This window comes from Aotus nancymaae, unplaced genomic scaffold (assembly GCF_030222135.1).
Source record: "Aotus nancymaae isolate 86718 unplaced genomic scaffold, 86718_ANA_hifiasm-v0.15.2.pri h1tg000067l, whole genome shotgun sequence".
Taxonomy (NCBI): domain Eukaryota; kingdom Metazoa; phylum Chordata; class Mammalia; order Primates; family Aotidae; genus Aotus; species Aotus nancymaae.
The window spans coordinates 33,477,893-33,502,870 of NW_026988482.1; the positions used below are offsets into that span (position 1 = coordinate 33,477,893).

The window sequence follows — 24,978 nt, forward strand, 5'->3', positions numbered from 1 at the left end:
CATTGGCCTCACACTGCTCTGAGAATGGAATCTAAATTCCTAGCTAACAAGTACTACAAATTATCCTGCCTCACTCATCAGGTGTCATTCTCTACAGTCAGGGACTCCAAGGAAACAGAATTCATCCCACATAGTTCAAATGAAGAGACTGCCATGAAACAATTCCTTACAGAGGTGTGGGCAGGGTTGAGGAAACAAAGGAGGGACAGTTAGGCAACCCCAAAATAAAAACAGTGGGCAGCCTTTACCATTCCTAAGTCTAAAGGGGTAAGGGAAAGAACCAGAGCCTAGGCAATTGGATCCTTATAGAAAGGATCATCAACAGAAAGTCCAAAGCAGAAAAAGAGGGAAGGAATACCCTGGCTTCTCTCTTGTCCTATCTTCTGATCTTCTCATTGGCTGAGAGGCTTGAGGAAATCAGAAGTCTGATGTTAAGGGAGTCTGGGTGATTCATATGGTATGAAGTAGGAAGACAGGAGAGGGCTACCTCCCAGGACATAGAGCAAATGAGAGAATGACAGTGAACAGATCTAGAGGGGTGGAAGGGAGGTTTTTTTCTTTTTGTTTCAGGGGTACATGCGAAGGTTTGTTACATGGGTAAGTTGCGTGTCGCTGAGGTTTGGTGTACAAATGATCCCGTCATCCAGGTAGCACAGTACTTACGTAACAGGTAGTTTTTCAACTCTTGCCCTCCTCCCACCTTCCCCCGACTAGTAGTCCTCAGTGTCTATTTTTCCCTTCTTGATGTCTGTGTGTACTCAATGTTTAGCTCCTACTTTAAGTGAGAACATGTGGTATTTGGTTTTCTGTTCTGGCATTAATTCACTTAGGGTAATGCCCCCTAGCCGCATCCACGTTGATGCAAAGGACATGGTTTTGTTCTTTTTTATGGCTGCATAGTATTCCATGGTATATATGTTATATATACCACACTGTAGGGTAAGCACACCGGATAGCATAATTTAAGCATAGCCTTAGAATAACCTCGTATGGCAAATGCACCTGAATACGTGTTGAAAGCTATGGAATCTAGAATGGCCAACCTGAAGATTCATTCCTTATCTATGATAAACATTCGAGTACCCCTGGCCCATCCCATGGAACATGGACTGTATAGAGGATTGGGGCCCTAAGTTTTGGGTTAAATGAAGGTTTCCAGGTAGAGGTTGTTAGGGGGAGGGTGTTAGTGAAAATGCTATATAAATTGTATGCTGTTTGAAAGTGGCTGTGGTTCTCTTGCCCAGCCCACCATCACTGGGCCAGGTGAATATGTTGTCCAGCCTGCCACCACTGGGCTATAGTAAGGCAGATATCTTGTCCAGCCCACCACCACTGGACTGTTTCTGTATGTTAGGCAAATTCTCCTGCCCAGCTCACCAACACTGGACACTCTCCTCTGTATGTAAGCATCAAATAAAACCCGTCTCCTTTGCTGGCTCTGGGTCTTTTCTTCGGCTTCTTGAACCTGGTGCCTTCCCTACTGAGGTTAGTAGGGATTTGGCATAATACAGTTTTCTTATCCAGTGGGTGGAAGGGAGATTAATCAGCATACATGCCAATCTCACTCTCACCAGCTTCACACTTAGTGTGTGTCCTTATCACAAGGATTTGCACAAGCTTTTAAAAATTTTTTTTCGGTGGGTACACTATGCCTTCTACTCTCCACTTGACTAGATCTTCATTCACCTTCAAGTCTTAATTTAAATATTCTTATCAACTTATCTAAGTAGGTATCTCCCTGGTTAGTCCTTTGCCTGTTTTCTTCAGAGTACTTACTACAATTTGTAACTATTTTATTTACTTGCTTTTCTCTGACTCCTGCTCCAAAATATGAGGGCAGCAACAATCTGTCTAGCAAATGCCTCCCCCACAGTAGGTGCTCAATAACTAGAAAATGAATAAATGTTGGCCAAATGACATAGCAAAATCATAAGACTATGTCTAGAGACAATGAATTTATAGAAATATATTCATGAATTCTAAACTGAGGCAGCATTTAAGAAAATGCACTCACTATTTTCCTATACAGCATAATCTTAGCTAAGAAAAAAATGAAAAGTCTTTATGTAAAGTAAAAATCTGCATTGATAAATGCTCCATTCCTTGTTTACTTAAAAGGAGAATGTCTATTATGGCACCAGTGGTCTAAAAGAGAATAACTACATATTTAAAAGCAAGGTTTATGCTCATTTCTTTTACTGCTGTTTCTATAGCAATAGCATGAAATCACCTGTTTTGGTCTGTGATGCTCTTGGTATGAAAATATTAGTCATTTTCACATCTTTTTTTTTTCTTTAATTGAAGAAAGTGAACTAAGGAACAGGGAGTAGATTTGAGTATAGGAATATTTGGCTGTACAAACCATTTTTCAGATGTGATGAGATGGTAACTGCAAAACACATTCTACAGTGGTGACAACACTTTCACATGACTGTATATTTAAACAATGAAGTGCTTCTCTTACCTCCTGTGAAAGATGAGTATCAGGTAATCCTAAATCTCAAAGCAGTTTAACTTTCATTATGAATGGGAAGGGTCTATTGCTTTTGCAGAAACAGTCTGTAAAAAGCAACCTCTGACTTCACTTATACACCACGTTATTTTTCAAAGCAGCTGCATTTATAATGATCTCCACTTAAGACTTATTCAACAAGGTACACCTTAACATCTAAGCAGTTAACAGAGATTAAAGTTAATCTTGAGTGATGGCAGGAATGGAAATGCTAGGAAATAATTCTGGAAGGAGGCAAAGTGAAAGTAAAGGTAGGTGGGGAAATAGCAGAGGAGGATCAAGGAATATTGGAGGGCTACAAGATGAATGAAAATGATTGCTGCCAAGACACTGGGTGGCTGGAGCAGGCCTGATGACATGATGGTTCTTGCTGAATAAGAAAGGGCAGCAGCACCAGCTAAGGAAAGCTGTGCATGTTATGATGACCATTTGTGCCACCACCTATGTCCTGAAAGAGTGCCTGGGGTGAGCAAAGGCCATAGAGGCAGGTGGAATTGGCTTTAAATCCCAGCTCTGCCACTTAAACTATTTGCAAAACTTGAGCAAGTCATTGTCAAAGCATCACAAGAGGTCCCCTAATAACACTTTTTAATTCAACGTCATTTCCTTATACTGCTAATGAGGAAAAAAACAGATTCCCAGCTGGGGCCTCTGCCTGTGTGGTGTCTGTACATTCTCCCCATGTCTGCATGGGTTTTCTCTGGGCATTCCGGTTTCCTCCCACATTCCAAAGATGTGCACGTCAGGTTCACTAGCAGGTCTACATGGCCCAGCTGGAGTGAGTAGGGTGTGTGTGAGTATGTCCTGTGATGGGATGGCGTCCTGTCCAGGGTTGCTTTCTGCCTTGTGCCCTGTGCTGCTGGGACAATCTTTGGCCACCTGCAACCTTGAACTAAAATATGTGGGGAAATAATTTTCTTACTTGTTTTAATTGGTCTTTCTTAAATGCATAGCTCACATTATTTCAATATTAGAAGTGATTAATAGTACAAGTATTTGGAGTCTTTATTTAGAAGCCTGGTGATGTTTTTGTGACCAGAACTAGGACATAAGAACTTAAGTATTGTTTATATTAATTAGCTTATGGTGAAGTTGGTTCTGTTATACATTGTTTTGCTTAAAGTCTCAATTTCTAAGAACCTACTGATGATGTTAAGTGAGGAATTACTGTAGTTTCTTCTTCTGTTAAATGAAGCTCATACCTAACTTGCCAAGTTACTATAAAAACAGGAAGTTAGCCTCTTTAGGATCTCTTCCCATGCCCAACTAACTTACTTAAATTGAACCCGAATGATTAGCCTTTGTCAGGAAGTCACATGTGGATGTGCAAAGGCTTACAATCAGAATTTAAAGATATAAATTACAATTAGGAAGTCACATGTGGATGTGCAAAGGCTTACAATCAGAATTCAAAGATATAAATTAAACAGCTGAAGCAAATATTTTTCATGAGCAACCTAATCATGAAACACAGAGTAACTTCTGACATTTTAGAACACACTGAGGCAAGCCCTGACTGTAGCCAGGAAGCTATAGTGCATGTGTAACTGACATGTCTGACAGGCAAATACTGGTCTTTTCTGGTATCCTGTAATTCACAAATTTTCAGTGCTCCCTGAAAATTAACACTTATTGAGGGTTTACATACCACTGGCAAGACTTTGGGGATATAAAAATTCTGGACATGGTCTATTCTCTGGTAAAAGTTTTATAGCTTCTTGTCAGATATTTAGGATGGCAGGGTGAAAAAAAAAGTGAGAGGAAAGAGGCAGGAGATTTGAAAATTGAAGGAGACAATATAAACTCAGCACCCCTTGGCAAGCAGGAGTAGCCTCACACCTCCAGTGTTGGCCTCTCCCCACTCCACCTTGGTATCAGAACACCGCATAAGAACCTGAAAGAAGAGAGGGAAGGAGGATGCAAGAAGAAGAGAGGGAGCTGTCACCAAAGTGCAATTTTGCCTGGGGAAAGCCCAACTCCTTCCTCTTGTGAACTGAGTAGGGAAAGGATTGAGGTGGTTCCTTCCTAGAATGAATGGAACTGAAGAGGAAAGGATCTGGAAGCAGGCTAGTGAGTGCCAAAGCCCATACAGCTCTTTGTTCCTGGCTGGAGCAAGAAGAGAGAAAAAAATGTGGGGAAGCATAAGGAAGCTTTATTAGGGCCTTACCATTTACCTTCCTTCCTAGCCTTCTTCCAGGTTCTTCCCATTTCTTTTGCCACCACTGGCTCCCTCATTCTCCTTCCTTCTAATAGCATCCTATCCTTGACCTTCATACTTCCCATCTTCTTTCTAAGCTTCTAGAGTGCCAAAGGATTTTCCTTGTCTATATTTCCTCAAGGTTGTAAATCTCTACTAAAAGCAACCTAAATGCCTCATAGTTGACAGCTCCCTCAAAGTACGAGTGTTACTCAAGAAAAGTCTTATTCTAGCTGGGTGCAGTGGCTCACACCTGTAATCCCAGCATTTTGGGAGGCTGAGGTGGGTGGATCACATGAGGCCAGGAGTTCAAGACCATTCTGATCAATAAGGCGAAACCCTGCCTCTGCTAAAAACATAAAAATTAGCCAGGCTTGGTGGTACAAGTCTATAATCCCAGCTGCTCTGGAGGCTGAGGCAAGAGAATCGCTTGAACCTGGGAGGTAGAGGTTACAAGATCACGCCACTGCACTCCAGCCTGGATGACACAGACTCTGTCTTAAAAAAAAAAAAAAAGTCTTACTCTGTTCATTAAAACAAAGCAATATGGGGGAGATATTTCTGGACTTGGGGCTTCCTACCATTTCTAATGCAGACAGTTCAAGGAGCACATGAGAAATATGGCTGACTTCACTAGAAAAGCACTCCTCTGGCTTTCAGTTTTCATCAGTTTCTGCCTCTTCTTGGCTAAACTCAGCAATATCCACTCTAATCCCCAGTCCTGATGCATTCTTGCTATATTCTTCAAGCCTAAACTTAACCTGGTTCTGTATTATCCCAGTGGTGGTGATACTGTGATTTACCAGATACCTTAACTCCAGAGCTAAAGCTAAGTTACTGCCCAGAAAGGTCCCAGAAAGATCATACTGCAGCCAAGGTCATGACTAGATGATATGTTCTGTCAAGCAAGGAGAATCACAAAACCTGGCCTCCAAGTGAAAGAGGAAGGACAGAGTGGAAGTTAGAACAACAGGCCTTGCAGCTAGACTGTTTGGGCACAAATCATGGTTCTTCCACCCATTAGCCTGTGGTACTTTGGGCAAGTTAGGGCTCCCTCTTCTCAATATCCTCACTTTTAGTCTAGGAATAAAAGGACTCTATCTTGCAGAACTGCTATAAGACTTAAATGCGATAATCGGCAACCAACAGAATGGGAAAAAATTTTTGCAGCCTACCCATCTGACAAAGGGCTGGTATCCAGAATTTACAACGAGCTAAAAAAGATTTACAAGAAAAAAACAAACAAGCCCATTCAAAAATGGGCGAAGGATATGAACAGATACTTTACAAAAGAAGACATACAAGAGGTCAACAAACATATGAAAAAATGCTCATCATCACTGGTCATTAGAGAAATGCAAATCAAAACTACATTGAGATACCATCTCACGCCAGTTAGAATGGCGATCATTAAAAAATCTGGAGAAAATAGATGCTGGAGAGGATGTGGAGAAATAGGAACACTTTTACACTGTTGGTGGGAGTGTAAATTAGTTCAACCACTGTGGAAAACAGTGTGGCGATTCCTCAAGGACCTAGAAATAGAAATTCCATTTGACCCAGCAATCCCATTACTGGGCATATATCCAAAGGATTATAAATCGTTCTACTATAAGGACACATGCACACGAATGTTCATTGCAGCACAGTTTACAATAGCAAAGACCTGGAACCAACCCAAATGCCCATCGATGATAGACTGGACAGGAAAAATGTGGCACATATACACCATGGAATATTATGCAGCCATTAAAAATGAGGAGTTCGCGTCCTTTGTAGGGACATGGATGAACCTGGAAACCATCATTCTCAGCAAACTGACACAAGAACACAAAACCAAACACCACATGTTCTCACTCATAGGAGGGTGTTGAAACAAGGAGAACACATGGACACAGGGAGGGGAGCACTATACACAGGGGTCTGTTGCGGGGGAGTGGGGGGGACAGCGGGGGGGGGGAGTTGGGGAGGGATAGCATGGGGAGAAATGCCAGATATGGGTGAGGGGGAGGGAGGCAGCAAATCACACTGCCATGAATGCACCTATGCAACAACTTTGCATGTTTTTCACATGTACCCCAAAACCTAAAATGCAATAAAAAAAAAAAAAGAATTAAATGCGATAATATATGTAAAGTGCTTAGTACAGTCTGAATAAGATATTTGTGTACATTATGTGTTAGCTGTTACTAAGTTTTGTTCACATTCCAGAACTTTGAGGTTACAACAAAGTATTTATTCAAATACTGAGAAATGAGCCACCTTTGTTAATCCAGCTTTCCATAAAAGGAAGGTGGCTCTCAGTGTGACAAGAATCAAATTCAGGTTCTGAACTTCTATAAGAGAATGTTAACTCTGCTTCCGGTCTGGTATCTAAAGTATATTGATCCTACCTTAAGCAAGAGCACTGAGTTTCAGCACTTAAGGCATTTGTCAAAATCTCAACTATGAACTGGCTAAATCTAGCACTTGCCAAAGGGCTGCTTGAAATGCCTCATTTTCTGAACCATATTATATTTGCTCCCTAAAGAACTGCCTTCACAAAGTTGAGATTTAATGTTTTGTCCTTGTTTTTTTTTCCTTTCTTTTTTTTATGGAGAATCAATATAAGAAAAATCCATGTGAAAGAAACTTTATGTCTTCTGTAAAAATCATATCCTAGACAGCAAATAGGTTTCATCTTAAGTTCCAATGTCAAATGATTGGTAGTGACTACCTAGAGTGCTCTGTTAAGAAGGACTGCAAGGTTGCCATGATCGATTAGCACTGTCTGCCTCGGACATCATTCAGGAAGTATGGTACTTTAGTGATATAGTTACCCACCCTACCATTACCATAGTTGAAAACCTGATGCATTGTCAATGTAATGTAAGGACCTGCTAAACGTATATATCCCTTCTTAAATTCAATGCCATAGGCTTCTCGCTACTGAGCCTGATAACTCTTAATGCCTCTGTCTGAGCTGTCTGCCTTCCATCATAAAGTAGACCTCCAAACTTGAAGACAAAGTTACCTTAAAAGTTTCTAGAATCAACTCACAAAGGATGAGATTAGAAGACAGAATGTTTCTCGGCCGGGCGCGGTGGCTCACGCCTGTAATCCCAGCACTTTGGGAGGCCGAGGTGGGTGGATCACGAGGTCAAGAGATCGAGATCATCCCGGTCAACATAGTGAAACCCCGTCTCTACTCAAAATACAAAAAATTAGCTGGGCATGGTGGCGTGTGCCTGTAATCCCAGCTACTCAGGAGGTTGAGGCAGGAGAATTGCCTGACCCCAGGAGGCGGGGGTTGCGGTGAGCCGAGATCGCGCCATTGCACTCCAGTCTGGGTAACAAGAGCGAAACTCCGTCTCAAAAAAAAAAAAAAAGAAGACAGAATGTTTCTCAAATCAAAGGAAAAGAGGAGTAAGGTAAGGAAATTTAGTGTAGGTTGGATAATATGAAGGAGAGAGCCTGATTAGTGGTACTAAGCATATGCAGATAAAGAGGGTCTGAAAAGAAAAAGGAGAACCAAAGTGGGGGAAAGCATTTGAAGAAAAATATTCTGATCATGGGCTATTAGAATAATGATGGTACTTGAGACAGCTCAAAATGATAAATCATTACAGTTTGTTTTAAAGAATTCTTTGCCAGGACCATTTTAGTGATATTAAATCGTTTAAGTGGCCATCTGTGGAGCAGTATGGCAACTGGGTGGGTTTTATGGGTCAGTCTGGTACATCTATTAAAATAGCTACACCTGTTATATAGAAGCAATTTGCAATGCTCCTTTGCCAATCATAAATCTAGTTAATCCTCTTTTTTGTCATTTTAATTCTATAGATTACTTAAACCAGAAGGAATGTGGGTGCACTAAATTATTTCCAATTTAACAAAGAAAATACCACGGAGCGAGACTCTTTCTCAAAAAAAAAAAAAAAAAAAAAAAAAGCATGAAAACCATATCCAATTTAGATGGTAGTTTTAGAACTTATGGTTCAGTTTTATATCTTTTCTATTTGAAAGATGTACACAACAAAAACAAAGCAAAACACTCTAATGGGAAAGCATAAAAGAGACTGCCTATTCTTATTCTATTCAAAGATTTGCTTATTGGAAATAGGGTAAATATTTTATCATCCAAATTTAATAACAATCACCATAACACACCAAAATAGAAATTGTTACTTATAAATACCAACAATAATAATTATGACAATCAACACCTATATAGGGCTTACTCTGTGCCAGGTGCTATTCGAAATGCTTTATGGATATTGTTTAATCTACAAGCAACCCCATGGTATGTGTCCTCTTCTTATTCCCATTTTATGGATGAGGAAACTGAGGCACAAGATCACATGGCTAGTGAGTGTCAGAACCAGAATTCCAACCTAGGCAGTCTGGCTCGCTCTAGCATCTGTCATCTAAACTACTTTGATATATACTCTCTTCACCCTTGACCCAGAAATTCTAATGCACAGGTGTGAGGCATGATATCAGGAGTCAGCTTGGGCTATTTCTGAACTTCATAACTGCATCTCAGCATTTCTTTGCCAGTCATTAGTGTTTAAATGGAAAAGGGAAAGAATGCTTGTAAGTTTGGCTGGCGAGGAAAGGAAGAAGAATCCAGATGGCAGGCCAAGTTGGTGATAGCATTCCACCCTGCTTATTAAAATCAAATCTTCTCTACTTAGATAAAACCTTTCTTTTGAAGTGCCCAAGAGAACTTCTCCTGCAGCAAATCATTAATAATTGCTATTGGCTTCCTATTTCTTTATTGTGACACTATATTTGTCATAACATCCCCAAGTAGTGACTGTTTTTTGAACTGTGAACTAGCTTAGTGGTGACAGTATAGATTCTGAATTGGGTTCTGATAATTTTCACCAGAGGATTTGGGAATAATTATTATTCTTAGCCCCATCAAACCACACATGACACCAGCAAACTATGAAATGCAATGAGCAGAATCATCACACTGTAAAGACAGATACAGTCTAATGACATGGAAAGAGATGCCGAATCGTTTTTAACTTTAGAGGGGTTGGACTTGGAAGATTTAATTAGCTTACAGTTGAGAAGTCATTTGAAGTTTCAAATTATAGTTATTTAGAGACTCTTGAATTGCTCGTCACTTCACCTGATAAAACTACAATATAAGGAGAGTCTCATGGAAAAAAAATGATTAGAATTAAAACAAAATCCCTAGAGAGAAGCAACAAGAAGAGTGGAAAGAAAACCAGCTTGGGAATCAGATAACATTTGGATACAGCACCACAGGTGTCATGCTGGGTGGGCTATTACTGAACTTCTCTGAGGCGTTCTCATTTATAAATGATCACTTATGGAGTTTTGTGAGAGTTAAAGGAACTTGGTAAAGTTGCTGGCATGGTGTCATTGCTCAATAAATTTTGGTTATTTTTTGGGGGGGTGGGGAGCAGGATCTCCCTCTGTCACCCAGGTTGGAGTGCAGTGGCACGATCACAGCTCACTGCAACCTCTATGTCCTGGGCTCAGTGATCTTCCTGCCTCAGCCTCCTAAGTAGGACTGAGGCACTAGGACTGGAGGACTAGGACTACAGGAGCCCACCACAATGGCCAGCTGATTTTTTCTTAACTTTATTTTTGTAGAAACAGGGTTTTGCTATGTTGCTCAAACTAGTCTTGAACTCTTGTGCTCAAGTCATCCTCCTGCCTTGGCCTCCAAAAGTGTTAGGATTACAGGTGTAAAAAGCTGTGCTGGGCCAATTTCGGTTTATTTATTAATATTCTTCCTATTCTCTTTTTATACTAACACTGAAAAATTTCTCTGAGAGTCCCCACCTCTGAAGTCTATTCCTTCTTCTTCATCTCTACTCTTGCTTTACAATATCCATCATCTCTGGCCCGATTGACTGCAACAACCTCCTAACTACACTCACCATATCTAGTTTTTTTTCTCAGCAATTTAACACACCTTTAGAAAAATAACCAGCAATGTTATCTTTCTAATTCATAAAAACAATCAATCCCTTGCCTACAGAATAAAATCCAAAAATTGGTGCCTATTTCTCCAGATCCATCTACCATCACTTCTCCACTCACTCCTTATTCTCCAGCCAAACCAATATACTACACTAGTAGTGTGGCCTTTGCACATGTTTATCGTTCATCCAAAAACAGCTTGTTCACCACTTGTGAGTTTTTACTTGTTCTATAAAACCCCTTAGCAACATCGCGTATTCCATCAACATACCTCTAACTAAAAGGCAAAAATAAGAACTGTATTTATTTAAAGTCTTCATAGCAAATATATAAACTTCTGTTAGCATTTCTCTCACTACATTCTATTTGTTCTACATCATTCTCTTTGATAGACTATGAACTCACTAAGGAAGGGAATTATTTCTTATTCATCTTTGTATCCCCAGGGTCTAGAACAGTCTCTGGAATTTTATATAGTACATATTGAATAGACACTGGATGAGAGAATGTCTAGAAACAGTTTTCTCTTAATAGTTCACTCTCATCCCTGATTCAGCCTGTAAGTATAATTACATTTCTCTATTTTGGCTAACCATTTGTTTTCCTTTATTAGAAACTAAGAGATTAGAAACTAAGAGATTTTACCAACATGAACTGAGCTAATAAATATTCCCTAACTGCTACAAACACATAGTCTGGAAAATACATGAAAAATGAACCTGAGAGAGAGATCCAAGATGGCTGATCACTAGCAGCTCAGGCACGTAGCTCCCAGTGAAAGCGCAGAGAACGAGAGGACGCCACACTTTCAGACAAATATTTGTTGCTCACGGACCCAGAGATTCCCGGCGGAGGAGCCCCACGGGTAGCCAGGGCGACTCTTGTGGCCGGAGCGGCGGTTTTGCTGGCGTCTTAGCACAGCAGTTTTGGTGCAGAGTCCAGAGATTCCCGGGCAGAAAAGCACCATCAGTCTTAACACCGCTGTTTTGGCTGGCGCAGTGGATTGCTCAGATTTCGGCGCTGGGAATCAAAAGTTGGACCTAGTTAGAAAGTCAGTAATTACAAAGACGACAGAGGGATAAATACATAATGAAGAGAAGAAACCAGCCTAAAAAGGCAGAGAATACTCAAAATCAGAATGCCTCTCCCTCCACAGGGGATTGCAATTCCTCATCAGTAACGGAACAAGGCTTAATGGAGAACGAGTGTGTTCCAATAACAGAAGCAGGTTTCAAAATGTGGGTGATAAGAAACTTCTGTGAATTAAAAGAACTTGTTCTAACCCAATGCAAAGAAACTAAGAACCTTGAAAAAAGGTTTGATAAAATGCTAACGAGAATGGACAATTTAGAGAGGAATATAAGTGAATTGATGGAGCTGAAAAACACAACACGAGAACTTCGCGAAGTATGCACAAGTTTAAACAGTCGAATTGATCAAGCAGAAGAAAGGATATCAGAAGTCGAGGACCAGCTCAGTGAAATGAAACGAGAAGACAAGATTGGAGAAAAAAGGATAAAAAGGAATGAGCAAAGTCTGCAGGAAATATGAGACTATGTGAAAAGAGCTAATTTACGTTTCATAGGTGTATCTAAATGTGATGAAGAGAATGAATCCAAGATGGAAAATACTCTTCAGGATATCATTCAGGAAAACTTTCCCAACCTGGCAAGGCAGCGTAATATTCAACTCCAGGTAATACAGAGAACACCACAGAGATATTCTTCAAGAAGACCAACCCCAAGGCACATAATTGCCAGATTTATTAGGGTTGAAATGAAGGAGAAAATACTAAGGGCAGCCAGAGAGAAAGGTCAGGTTACCCATAAAGGGAAACCTATCAGACTTACAGCAGATCTCTCAGCAGAAACCCTGCAAGCCAGAAAAGAGTGGGGACCAATATTTAACATCCTTAAAGAAAAGAACTTTCAACCCAGAATTTCATATCCAGCCAAACTAAGCTTTATGAGCGAAGGAAAAATTAAATCTTTTGTGAACAAACAACCACTTAGAGACTTCACCACCACCAGGCCTGCTTTACAAGAGCTTCTGAAAGAAGCACTATACATATAAAGGAACAACCAATATCAGCCTTTCCAAAAATATATCAAAAAGCAAAGATCATTAACACAATGAAAAATGTACACCAACTAATGGGCAAAACAGCCAGCTAGCATCAAATGGCAGTATTAAACTTACATATATTCTAATTGGATAAAAAGCCAAAACCCATCGGTATGCTGCATCCAGACCCATCTCACATGCAACAATATACAAAGACTCAAAACAGAGAAGGAGGAAGATTTACCAACCAAACAGAGAGTAAAAATAAACAAATAAACAAAAAGCAGGAGATGCAATTCTCGCCTCTGATAAAGTAGACTTTAAAGCAACAAAGATCAAAAGAGGCAAAGAAGAACATTACATAATGGCAAAAGGATCAATGTAACAAGAAGAGCTAATGATTCTATAGATCAACCAGACAGAAAATTAACAAGGACATCCAGGACTTGAACTCAGACCCGGAACAAGTAAACTTAATAAACATTTATAGAAATCTCCACTTCAAATACACAAAACATACATTACCACCTCACACCTATTCCAAAAGTGACTACATAATTGGAAGTAAATCACTCTTCAGTAATTGCATAGCATTTCATAGGTTTAAATGAAATATGGGTTGGCTGCTTGTTTGTTATTTTCTCCCCTTATTCCTTCCTGTCTACATCATTAAGTATAATTATTGGTATAAAAGAGGTTTTCAATACCCATTATTAAATTGCATTCTAGCCTGGGCAAGAAAGCAATACTCCCATTCTCTCTCTCTCTTTCTCTTCCTTTTTCTTCCTCTTTTTCATTCTTTTTTTCTTTCTTTCTAAAAAAGAAAAATGAACCTTAAATACAAAAATAAGTTTGAAAGATAAAATAGGAAGTTGATTAGGTATCAGAATAAAGAGGAAATAAAAAATAAAAGCCAGGGCCATTCAGCTATCAGCTGATGCCAAAGCAGGGTATATGTTTATTGGGGGATGAGATATCTAGCCTAAATGTATATAGGAATCAGATGGTTAATATGTACATGTGTGTGCACAGACACAGATAAAATTATAGATGGGGGCCTCAGGATTATAACACCTATATTGAGACAGTAGATGTAGCCTTGGGCTTAAATAAGATGGGAAACTGGAATTAAGCCTCCTGCAGAAAGCCAGAACTTGGAATGACTGCCCCTGCTATGAAAGGAGTTCTAGAAATTTCTGTACAGAAAAACAAAAACAAACTAGCAAACAATAAATAAAAAATAAATTGGGTTGAGTAAAAAGTCGACTGTGAGAAATTAAATCCTTAAGCCTAAACCATTTACATGACCTGAGTCTGACTTTAAACTACCCTTGTGAGAGAATCCCAAGCTGAGAAAGACATTTAAAAACTGGTTCTATGTCAGTAAAAGCCTTGAGGTACCCTTTGAATAAAAAGCAAAGCTTTTCTATGGTGACATACCAGCAATCCATGTTACGGGTACTCTCACAAAAAACAACCTCCAATAAAGATAATGTCACATTCCAAAGTTACTAACTACACAAGGAAATGATACACCATGAGGGAGAGTCAGTATATATAATAGGAAGAGTCACTTCTTTAGAAGTTGAGAGAACAGAGCAATCTGGAAGTCACCATAAAATATGTTTAAAACTATAATAAGTAAATAGGATACCATAAACAACAGATTTGAAAAAGAACCAAATAGAGTTCTAGAAATTGAAATCATTTTTTAATAAAAAAAAGTGCCAGGAAAACAATATGTTAAACAGAGCTAAAAAATTAGTAATCTGACAAAAATTACTCATAATGGAACACAGAGAGATAAAGAAACAAGGAGATCGGTGGGATACAACTGGAGTTAAAGCTTTCTTAGGTAAGGTGGCTGTGTTATGAAAGAATGAGCTATTAATTTTCAACTTTAAGTCAAATATGAGTGTTAAAAATTTAAGGGTAACCATTGAAAGAACAGAAATAAAATATAACTTCCAAGTGATCAAGGTTAAAAAAAAAGCATGTACTATATATAACAACTTGAAAATAGCCTTAAAGTACGTATTAAAAAAGTAAGATTAAGCTTGCTGGGTTAAGCATTCAGCTCAAAATGTTGGAAAAACAATATATTTACAAAAATAGAAAGAAGGTAAAAATTAAGAAGATAATTAAAATGGAAACTTTGAGAGCATTACCTAAAGCAAAAATCTGATTCTTTGAACAGATCAATGAAATACAGAATCTCTAAAAAGATTAGTTAAGAAAAACATACAATATTTGAAATTTAAAAATACAGTATCAGCACTGTACAGATACAGCAGAGAACAAAAAACGATACAGACTTTTACATATATACCTATTTATAAACTCTCACATAACTTTTATAACTATATACTATTAAACTGGAAACAAAGTGACACTTCTAGAATAGTATAATTATTAAAAATGACAAGAAATAAAAATAGAAAACTTAAAAATACCTATAACCATTTGGCATCGGTGGTTAAAAATCTATCCATTAAAAAGCACCAGGACCAGAGGTTTTAAAGACAAATTCTATCAAACCTTTAAGGAACTCAATACAGATTGTTTGATATGTGAAAAAGATTACAACACCCCAACTTTATTTATCAAATATAACTTTATCATAAAACTATATGAGAATGGCTAGAAAAATCATAAAATAATCTAATAATAAATGTATGTATATAAAAGTCTTAAAGAATAGAAAACTCAATCTGACAATGTATAAAAATACCATATTCCTATACACCAATAATAGACAAACAGACAGCCAAATTATGAGTCAATACCCATTCACAATTACTAAAAAGAGAATAAAATACCTAGGAATACAACTAACAAGGGATGTGAAGGACCTCCTCAAGGAGAACTACAAAACACTGCTCAAGGAAATAAAAGAGGACAGAAACAAATGGAAAAACATTCCATGCTCATGGTTAGGAAGAATCAATACTGTAAAAATGGCCATACCGTCCAAAGTAATTTATAGATTCAATGATATTCCCATCAAGCTACCACTGACTTTCTTCACAGAATTGGAAGAACCACCTTAAATTTCATGTGGAACCAAAAAAGAGCCCAGATAGCCAAGATGATCCTAAGCAAAAAGAGCAAAGCTGCAGGCATCACGCTACCTGACTTCAAACTATACTACAAGGTGACAGTAATCAAAATAGCATGGTACCGGTACCAAAACAGAGACATAGACCAATGGAATAGAACAGAGGCCTCAGAAAATAACACCATACATCTTCGACAAAGCTGACAAAAACAAGCAATGGGGAAAGGATTCCCTATTTAATAAATGGTGCTGGGAAAACTGGCGAGCCCTAAGCAGAAAGCTGAAACTGGATCCTTTCCTTACACCTTATACAAAAATTAACTCAAGATGGATCAAAGATTTAAACGTAAGACCTAAAACCATAAAAACACTAGAAGAAAACCTAGGCAATGCCATTCAGGACATAGGCATGGGCAAGGACTTCATTACTAAAACACCAAAGCAACAGCAACAAAAGCCAAAATTGACAAATGGGATCTAATTAAACTAAAAAAGCACAGCAAAAAACTTTCATCAGAGTGAACAGGCAACCTCCAGAATGGGAGAAAGTTTTTGCAATCTATTCATCTGACAAAGAGCTAATATTCAGAATCTACAAAGAACTTAAACAAATTTACAAGAAAAAAACAAACGACCCCATCAAAAAGTGGGCAAAGGATATGAAGAGACACTTCTCAAAAGGAGACATTTATGCAGCCAACAAACATGAAAAAAAGCTCATCATCACTGATCATTAGAGAAATGCAAATTGAAACCACAATGAGATACCATCTCACACCAGTTAGAACGGTGATCATTAAAAAATCGGGAGACAACAGATGCCGGAGAGGACGTGGATAAATAGGAATGCTTTTACACTGTTGGTGGGAATGTAAATTAGTTCAACCATTGTAGAAGACAGTGTGGTGATTCCTCAAGGATCTAGAAATAGAAATACCATTTGACCTAGCAATCCCATTATTGGGTATATACCCAAAGAATTATAAATCATTCTATTATAAAGACACATGCACACGTATGTTTACTGCGGCACTGTTCACAATAGCAAAGACTTGGAACCAACCCAAACACCCATCAATGATAGACTGGATAAAGAAAATGTGGCACATATATAGCATGGAATATCACACCATAAAAAAGGATGAGTTCATGTCCTTTGTGGAGACATGGATGAAGCTGGAAACCATAATTCTCAGAAAACTAACACAAGAACAGAAAACCAAACATCGCATGCTCTCACTCAGAAGTGAGAGTTGAACAATGAGAACACATCGACACGGGGAGGGGAGCATTACACACTGGGGCCTACAGTGGGGTGGGGGACTAGGGGAGGCATAGCATTAGGAGAAATACCTAATGTAGATGACAGGGTGATGGATGCAGCAAACCACCATGGCACGTGTGTAACTATGTAACCAACTTGCACATTCTGTACATGTACCCCAGAACTTAAAGTGTAATAATAATAATTGGAAATATAATAATTCCAATAATAAAAAAAGAAAAATATACCATATTTGATGAATAACAGAGGTTACTGTCAATAATGGAAGGAAGTTTAAATATGAGAATATCTGTAATGTTATCCATGACATTAACAGATTAAAATGGAAAACATATGACCAACTGGCGAGATGCAGAAAAAAAGTATTCAATGAAATTAAACACCCAGAATAATAAGGGGCCTTAGCAATCTAGAAAAGTTAGCACCTTAATCTATGACTAAGTTTTTAGATCCTATACTAGTCAAGATGGGTTATGCCAAAGTAGTAAATAACTCGAAAATCTCAGAAACTTAACATGTAAAAGATGATGCCTTCTTTGCATTACATGTCCATGGGGCAGCAGGAGGTCCTGATTATTCCGGTAACTCCGGGACTTAGGCTGGTACGTTCTTCTATAATCAGCAGAGCACTGAGATGGGAACAGGGACATTTCTAAAGCTTCCTACTAAAGTGACATATGCCAACTCGTACTCATCTTCACTGGCTAAAGCAATTCCTTCACCATGTTTCCTTGTCAACTGTAACAAAAATTTCTGTAGTTTGTAAGTTACTTAGTTTATATTTCATTGAAGCAGCACAAATGGATTAAGACAGTATTTCTGCACCTTCAGTTGCTCCTGAAGAGAAATATAAATATAAAATATTTAGCCATTATTATTTCTAAATTTTCTTCAACCTCTAGCCTTTTTTCTAAATCACTGTCATTTAAAAATACTTCCCATTTTAGTCCGATTTATGATTATTACTTTGCAAATGGAAGCCTGAAGAAAAAATAATAATTTGCCAAGAGACCATCAGTATCTATGGTTCCAAATGTTATAATGATGTCTTTTGCCAGGAGTTCATTTCTAAAATATTTATATTCTGTGCTATTTTTAGAAACAAAATTTCCAGGTTACATAACACAAGATGAAATTAGTGTACTGCATTTAAACAATACTAAATGCAAAATTAAGGAGAAACTGGCAGAAATAAAGAAAAATTATGAAGAAAGGTCAATGAGTATTTCAGTCCATCACTCAAATCAATCAAAACCTGAAATTTCCATTGTGTCTTTTTTTCTTGTGTATGTTTACTCTTACTGTTAATAAAATCAGGACTAGTTGAAAAATCCAGATAATGATATATAAGACACACAGAAATCTAGGTCATTCTATCATTGGCTCTAGATCTGCAATACTAATAGTAGAACTTCTTATGTAAAGAAAGCAAATATACAGAATTAAGATAGCAAGGAAGTCAATGTACTTAGTAAGAACATGCTGCTTTTAGAATTTTTGCTAATGATGATTACATTTTAAATTCTTCCTAGAGTTTCACTAGATACAGCATTACTCATTTCCTGTCTTTAAGAAGTATTCAGTATCACTGAAGCATGCAAAGAGGACATTGTAAGTAGTTCATGACCAAGGATTTCAAGATTCATTAATAAACTTTTTTAGATATTCCACTCTATCAAAGGAAGATAAAATTTTGTAATATAAATATATTTGAAATAAATCTATAAAAGTGAACTTATGAATAAAAAAAGTTTGACTTGGATACTGCTTTTGAATAAAATAAACCAAGACTCAGTTTATACTTTACAAGCAGATGATTATTTTTCAATATTGGAAGTAAATTAATTTCCATAGTCTATGTGAAAAATTTAAATGGCAGTTAGCTCATCTGACCAAGAAAATTTATTATAAAATTAATGCTTACCATATATGGCTTCATTTGGATGAGAGGAAGAAGTGAGCCATTTATTGATTTATTATTAGCAAAGCACAAGACAAGGCATGAGCTATAGCAGAAACAGAAAAAATCATGACCTCTGAGAAAGGTGGCAGACAAGAGTTTCAAAACAGTCAAAAGTTAATCCTGTGGATAAAGTATAAAAATTATAGTAAATGAAGGTAAGTTGTATCAAGAGAAACTCCCAATAGAATTAAATACCTAAGAGGTACCTGCAATGTACTGATGAATAGCATGTAATAAAGACAGAAGCACAAGGAATACATTTTGTGCTCTCACAATGCCCTGGAAACACTCTGAACTGCAGTCCTAATCAGCCCTCAGAGAGGTCCTGTGATGAAGAAATTAACAACTCCAAAGAGACAGAAATACTAGCATAGTAAATTAAAGTAGAAATTGCCTGCAAACAATGTCTGTCCTCTGCTACTAGGGCTATTAGCCTCTGCTATGAACAAAGATGTAAAATATAGTTGGAACTCTGGCCATTTACTTCTTCCCAAGAATAAGTAATGAGTTGTCATTGGTTTTGTATACATGTATAAAAAATGCCCAATTTTTATTTTGTTGCTAGAGAAAAGACACTGCATCTACTGCTGCTGAGGAGTTCTTTGAAATACCCGAAGTACTTCACAGAGTAAACAGGAGCTTTTACATCTCCTAGAGTGGTTTTAATATGGCTTGTTCCTCATCCTTTGAGTCTCAGTTCAAATGTTACTTCCTTAGAGGTACTTATCCTGATCATTTTTCCTAAAGTAGATTTTTCGGTGTACTTTCTTATTAAGGGTTGAGCATCCCAAATCCAAAGATCAGAATTCTGAAATGCTCTAAAATCTGAAACTTTTTGAGTACCAATGTGATGGTCAAAGGAAATGCTCATTGGAGCAGTTTTCAGATTCAGGATGCTCAGTGTGTGTGTGTGTGTGTGTGTGTGTGTGTGTGTGTGTGTGTGTGATGCAAATATTCCAAAATCTAAAAAAGTCTAAAATCTGAAACAACTTTGGTACCAAGCATTTCAAATAGGGATATTTAACCTGTACTCTGTGCACTTACTTCTTAACACTCGCTTTGTTTTTTTTTTTTTAAATCTGCTTTTCTTTCTTGTCTTCACACTAGAATGCAAACTTCATGAAGACAGAGATTTTATCTACCTGTGAAAGTGAAAATATTCTCAGAAACTTCACTTGGTACATAGTGGGCTCTAATAAATATTTATCAAATGAACGAATTTTCCAAATATAAAGAAAACATTAAACATATGTTTTCTAGGTACACAATCATGAACACACGAATGAATGAATGAATGAATGAATATGTCGTTTTTCGAAGGAAACCATTTATAATATTTTCTTTACCTTGAGATCTACACTATATCAATTCCAATTGTGGTCCACATCCTCAACAATCTGTAGTTGAGTTCCTTCCCTAAGAACCAAATACTCATCAGTAACCATCTCCAACCAGATTTCTTAAGCTGTGACATCTGACAAAGGTTCAGTAACAAAACTGCTTACCTCCTCCCTAGGAAACTAATCACATCCTCTAAAGGCTATATATGAAACAGCATTTCAATAAATATTCACTGAATATTAAATATTCTTGAATGTTTGAACCTCAATATGAATGAATCACATTCCCCCCCAAAATAATATCCTTGACTTAGATTACTTTCATGGTCTCTATTTGTTTAAAATATATCCCTTAAAACATCAGTTCCCAACCTTTTTGGCACTAGAGACTGGTTTTGTGGAAGACAATTTTTTTCATGAACCAGGGGAAGGGTGTGGTAGTGCAGGGGAGGGGATGGTTTCACAACGAAACTGTTTCACCTCAGATCATCAGACATTAGATTCTCATAAGGAGCTCACAACTAAATCCCTAGCATGCACACTTCACAATAGGGTCTGCACTCCTATGAGAATCTAATGCCACTGCTGATCTGATGACAGGAGGTGGAGCTCAGGCGGTTATGGTCTTTAGCCCCTGTTCACCTCCTGCTGTGCAGCATAGTTCCTAACAGGCCACCTACTGGTGCTGGTCTGTGGCCCAGGACCCCTGTCTTAAAAGTAAATTAGGTTTTGGAACAGTTATTCTCGATAATTCAGCAAAATATGGAAATTTCAAGTAGGTTCAAAATTTTACTGATTTATTAATATTATTACTGCTGCTAAATACATAGTAAGCAAACTATTATGTTATTAAGTTCTAAGGTATTAAGTATTTTGTTTGTATAATGCTTGTGGCAACCCTATGAAATGGGTTAGCATTGTTATCCTCATTCTACCAATAAGGAACCTGGGGCACAAGAGGTTAAATGACAAGCCTAGGGTATTAGGCAGCAAATGGTAAAGCTGAGATTCAAACCCAGGCAGTCCAATTCCAGGCTGCGTGCTGTTAATTCCCAATTTACCCAGTGCTATTCTAAGACGCCTGCCTGCAAATTTATTGTTACCAGTAAATGACCAGGCTAAGCACAAAAATTTAGATTGTTCAGAAACTTATATACCAATTTGACATTGCTGTAACATCCAAGTATGTGAGCACAGATCTCATTAAACAGGGTGATTGGGATTGTCGAACGCACATGGAGTGGCATATGGCCCTAACTATGTACTGGCACTACGTATAGTCAGTTGAATGACACATTGGTCAGAAAAACAAGAAATTAAAATGAAAGAGAAAAGCCTCACCTCATTCTTCCAATGGTTTGAGAAGTCCTAGTCTATACTAATCTCATTTGAATTGTCAGAAGATTTTCATATCTCGGGGTAAAAGAATGCTACGGTGTCACATTTTGCCTGCCTCCATCAGACAATAAATACAAAAATAATTTTGAAATTTGTTCAAATTTACATTTATAAATTCAGTACATATTTTAATGAATATGTTCTATAAAAACATTTGAATATGAAATATATAATTTGTTGCCCTTACTGCATAAAAATATAATGCTTAGTTATCTAAGGTATGTAAAAAATAACTACATAAATATCCACGCAGAACTGCAAGTTTTCAGTTTTATCCAAAAATGGGGAAGGCTTATTTTAAAAGGCTAAATAAAATAAAAAAATATATAATTTACATCTTTAATGTGTAAAACACACCTGTCCCTCAAAAAAAAATTTCAAGAATATAACTCCTTGTTTTGGCTTTAAAATGATTTGGAAAGTGATTTAAATCAGATCAGGAACTACAAAGGAGAAAAACATGGGGATTAACTTTTCCATATGAGAAATTCAGTGTTTCTAAAATAGAACAGTAGTATTAAATATATCTAACATTACAGAGGAAAAAAATGAAATATTCCATATATGTTGATTTTCCACATAAATGATGCATATTCCCCTCCTTTTTAATAGAATGCTTCCTAAAATGCAGTACATATTTCTTTTTTTGTAAATGCATTACAAACTTTGTTGTAAAATGAGCATTCAGCTCATGATTCAGAAAACTTTCGTGAAATCCTGTAAACTCTGAAACAGGAAACCAGTACAATGTGATTGACTGAAATACAAAGAGCTATTTACCCCTAGTTCTGGCCTCTTCTCCAGTTACCTTCATGGTGAATTTCTTTTTTTTTTTTTCCAACTTTTAAGTTCAAGGGTACATGTGCAGAATGTGTGTTTGTTAGATAGGATAGGTAAAGGTGTATCTGGTGGTTTGCTACACAGAACATCCCATCACCTAGGTATTAAGTCCAGCATCCATTAGCTATTCTTCCTGATGCTCTATCTCCTCCCACTCCCCACCTTCCAACAGGCCCTAGCGTATGTTGTTCCCTCCCAGGTGTCCATGTGTTCTCATCATTCAGCTCCTACTTATAAGTGAGAACATGTGGTGTTTGGTTTTCTGTTCATGCACTAGTTTGCTGAGGATAACGGCTTCCAGCTACATCCATATCCCTGGAAATGACATGATCTCATTCCTTTTTACGGCTGCCTAGTATTCCATAATGTATATGTACCATACTTTATTTATCTAGTCTATTATTGATAGGCATTTGGGTTGATTCCCTGTCTTTGTTACTGTGAACACTGCTGCAATGAACATACATGTGCACATATCTTTGTAACAGAATGCTTTATATTCCTTTGGGTATACACCCAGTAATGGGATTGCTGGGTCAAATGGTATTTCTGTCTTTAGGTCTTTGAGGAATCATGACACTATCTTCCACAATGGTTGAACTAATTTACACCCCCTTTGTGGTGAATTTCTAAGGAGATACTTTGATCTGTCTCAATCATATTTTCCCTTTCTTGCCTTTCCATTAATATAAAAATCTATCTTTCTAGGTAACTACAGAGAGGGAAGAATTCCAGAGAAAAGAAAAACACATGCACACAAACACATGTATACATTGCAAGCTCAGCACACATTGGGCTTAACTGACACAATTCCAAGTCAATGGACTTTGCATTTTCTTAAAGCATGCAGTGCTCTCATTGCTCAGAGGCCTTTTTCTGTCTGCTTCTGAGATTCATTACAGATGGCTAAGGCTGGAAGTATGATGGCTGGATAAGTGGGGCATTACTTGATCTTCTATCATTCTGATAAGAATCTATGAGGCAGAGAAAAGGCATATGCTGTTATTCTCATTTTTTTTAAATGGGGATACTGCAGCACACAAAGAAAGTTAAGTTACTTGCTCAAGGCACCAAGCAAATTGGTGTCAGAGAATTCAAGTCTTTAAAACTGTGTTCTTCTCATCAGATAACAATAATGCCTTTTCCCTTCCCCAGTCTTTCCCATGTGTTATCTAAGTACAATATATATCTAAATTGTATTTTATGCATTTCTAGACACCTCAAATCATCAAATTATAATTTTCTATTATGTTTTATTTGAAAAGTTAGCTTTTGAAATGATACCCATAAATCTTTCAAACATGCAATTAGCAGGAAGAGGAGAGAAAGAACGATTGGAAATAAAAAATAAGAACAGTTTCAGTGACTTCGCTTGGGTAAAGAAGCAAAAGATTAAAAAAAAAAAAAACAGAAAACCAAAAGCAAAACCAACAATTCCGGCAGGTGGGGGAAGAAGGTTCTTTGTGACAGACAGTGTTTTGCCTCTTTGCCTCCTTATGCAGTAGGTGGAGCTATGGTACTATTCATTAAGGTTACAAGAAGACTACACGTCTGAAAAAATAATCAAGTTAGCTCCTAGAATATCCATTTTCTTTTGCATTTTCAAATGGTTCTTTTCTGTTTTTGAAATGTTTTTATCCATGCCCTGAGAATCTCAGGCTGCACTATCTATATCCTATATCCCTTTTTCTCTGGAATGACAGAGGGTTACCAACTTTGCTGTAGATCCTTATGATGCCATTTTGACAAAGATATTAGGAGATACAGTTGCACAAAGCAGTCTGCCTTTCTCTGCCTCATCACTCGATAAGTTTCCTCCATAATTTATCAAATCTATTTTTTTAGACCGAAAACAGGACTCTCCTGCAAGTGAAAAATTCCCAGAACAACCACTGGCACGTCTTTACATTTTCAGTTGTAATCCATCAGAAAAGATTGTCAATAATCTCTCACTAAAAAAACACTCTTTGTAGAAATTTTTAAAAATGTATTCAAATAATAGGAAATTAAGATGTTTCCAAAAGTAGTCTAAGTAATAAATTATGAGTAAGAAAAAAATCATCTTTAAAAGTTTGTAGAAATCAAAGAAGTTTCTCCTCATACAGGGCTGCATCTAATATTATTGTGAAGATTAATTTTTTTGTTTCAACTGAATGGGCTCTTGGGTGCCTAGAGATTTGGTTATACATTATTTTGGGTGTGTCTGTGAAGGTGTTTTTGGCTGAGATTAACATATGAATCAGTAGACTGTGTGAAGTAGACTGCCTCCCAAATGTGGGTGGGTCTCATCCAATCAGTTGAAGGTCTAAATACAGTAAAATGGTGGAGTAAGGGAGAATTTGTTCTTTCTGTCTTTTTGTTTATATATTTTTAAA

The 24,978-nt window shown here is 37.4% G+C and overlaps 1 protein-coding gene across 8 annotated transcripts in view; it reads right to left on the reverse strand.

Moving 5' to 3' along the window:
- CFAP20DC (CFAP20 domain containing) overlaps positions 1-24,978 on the reverse strand; it is a 350,823-nt gene that overhangs the window by 262,825 nt on the left and 63,020 nt on the right. The window lies entirely within an intron of this gene.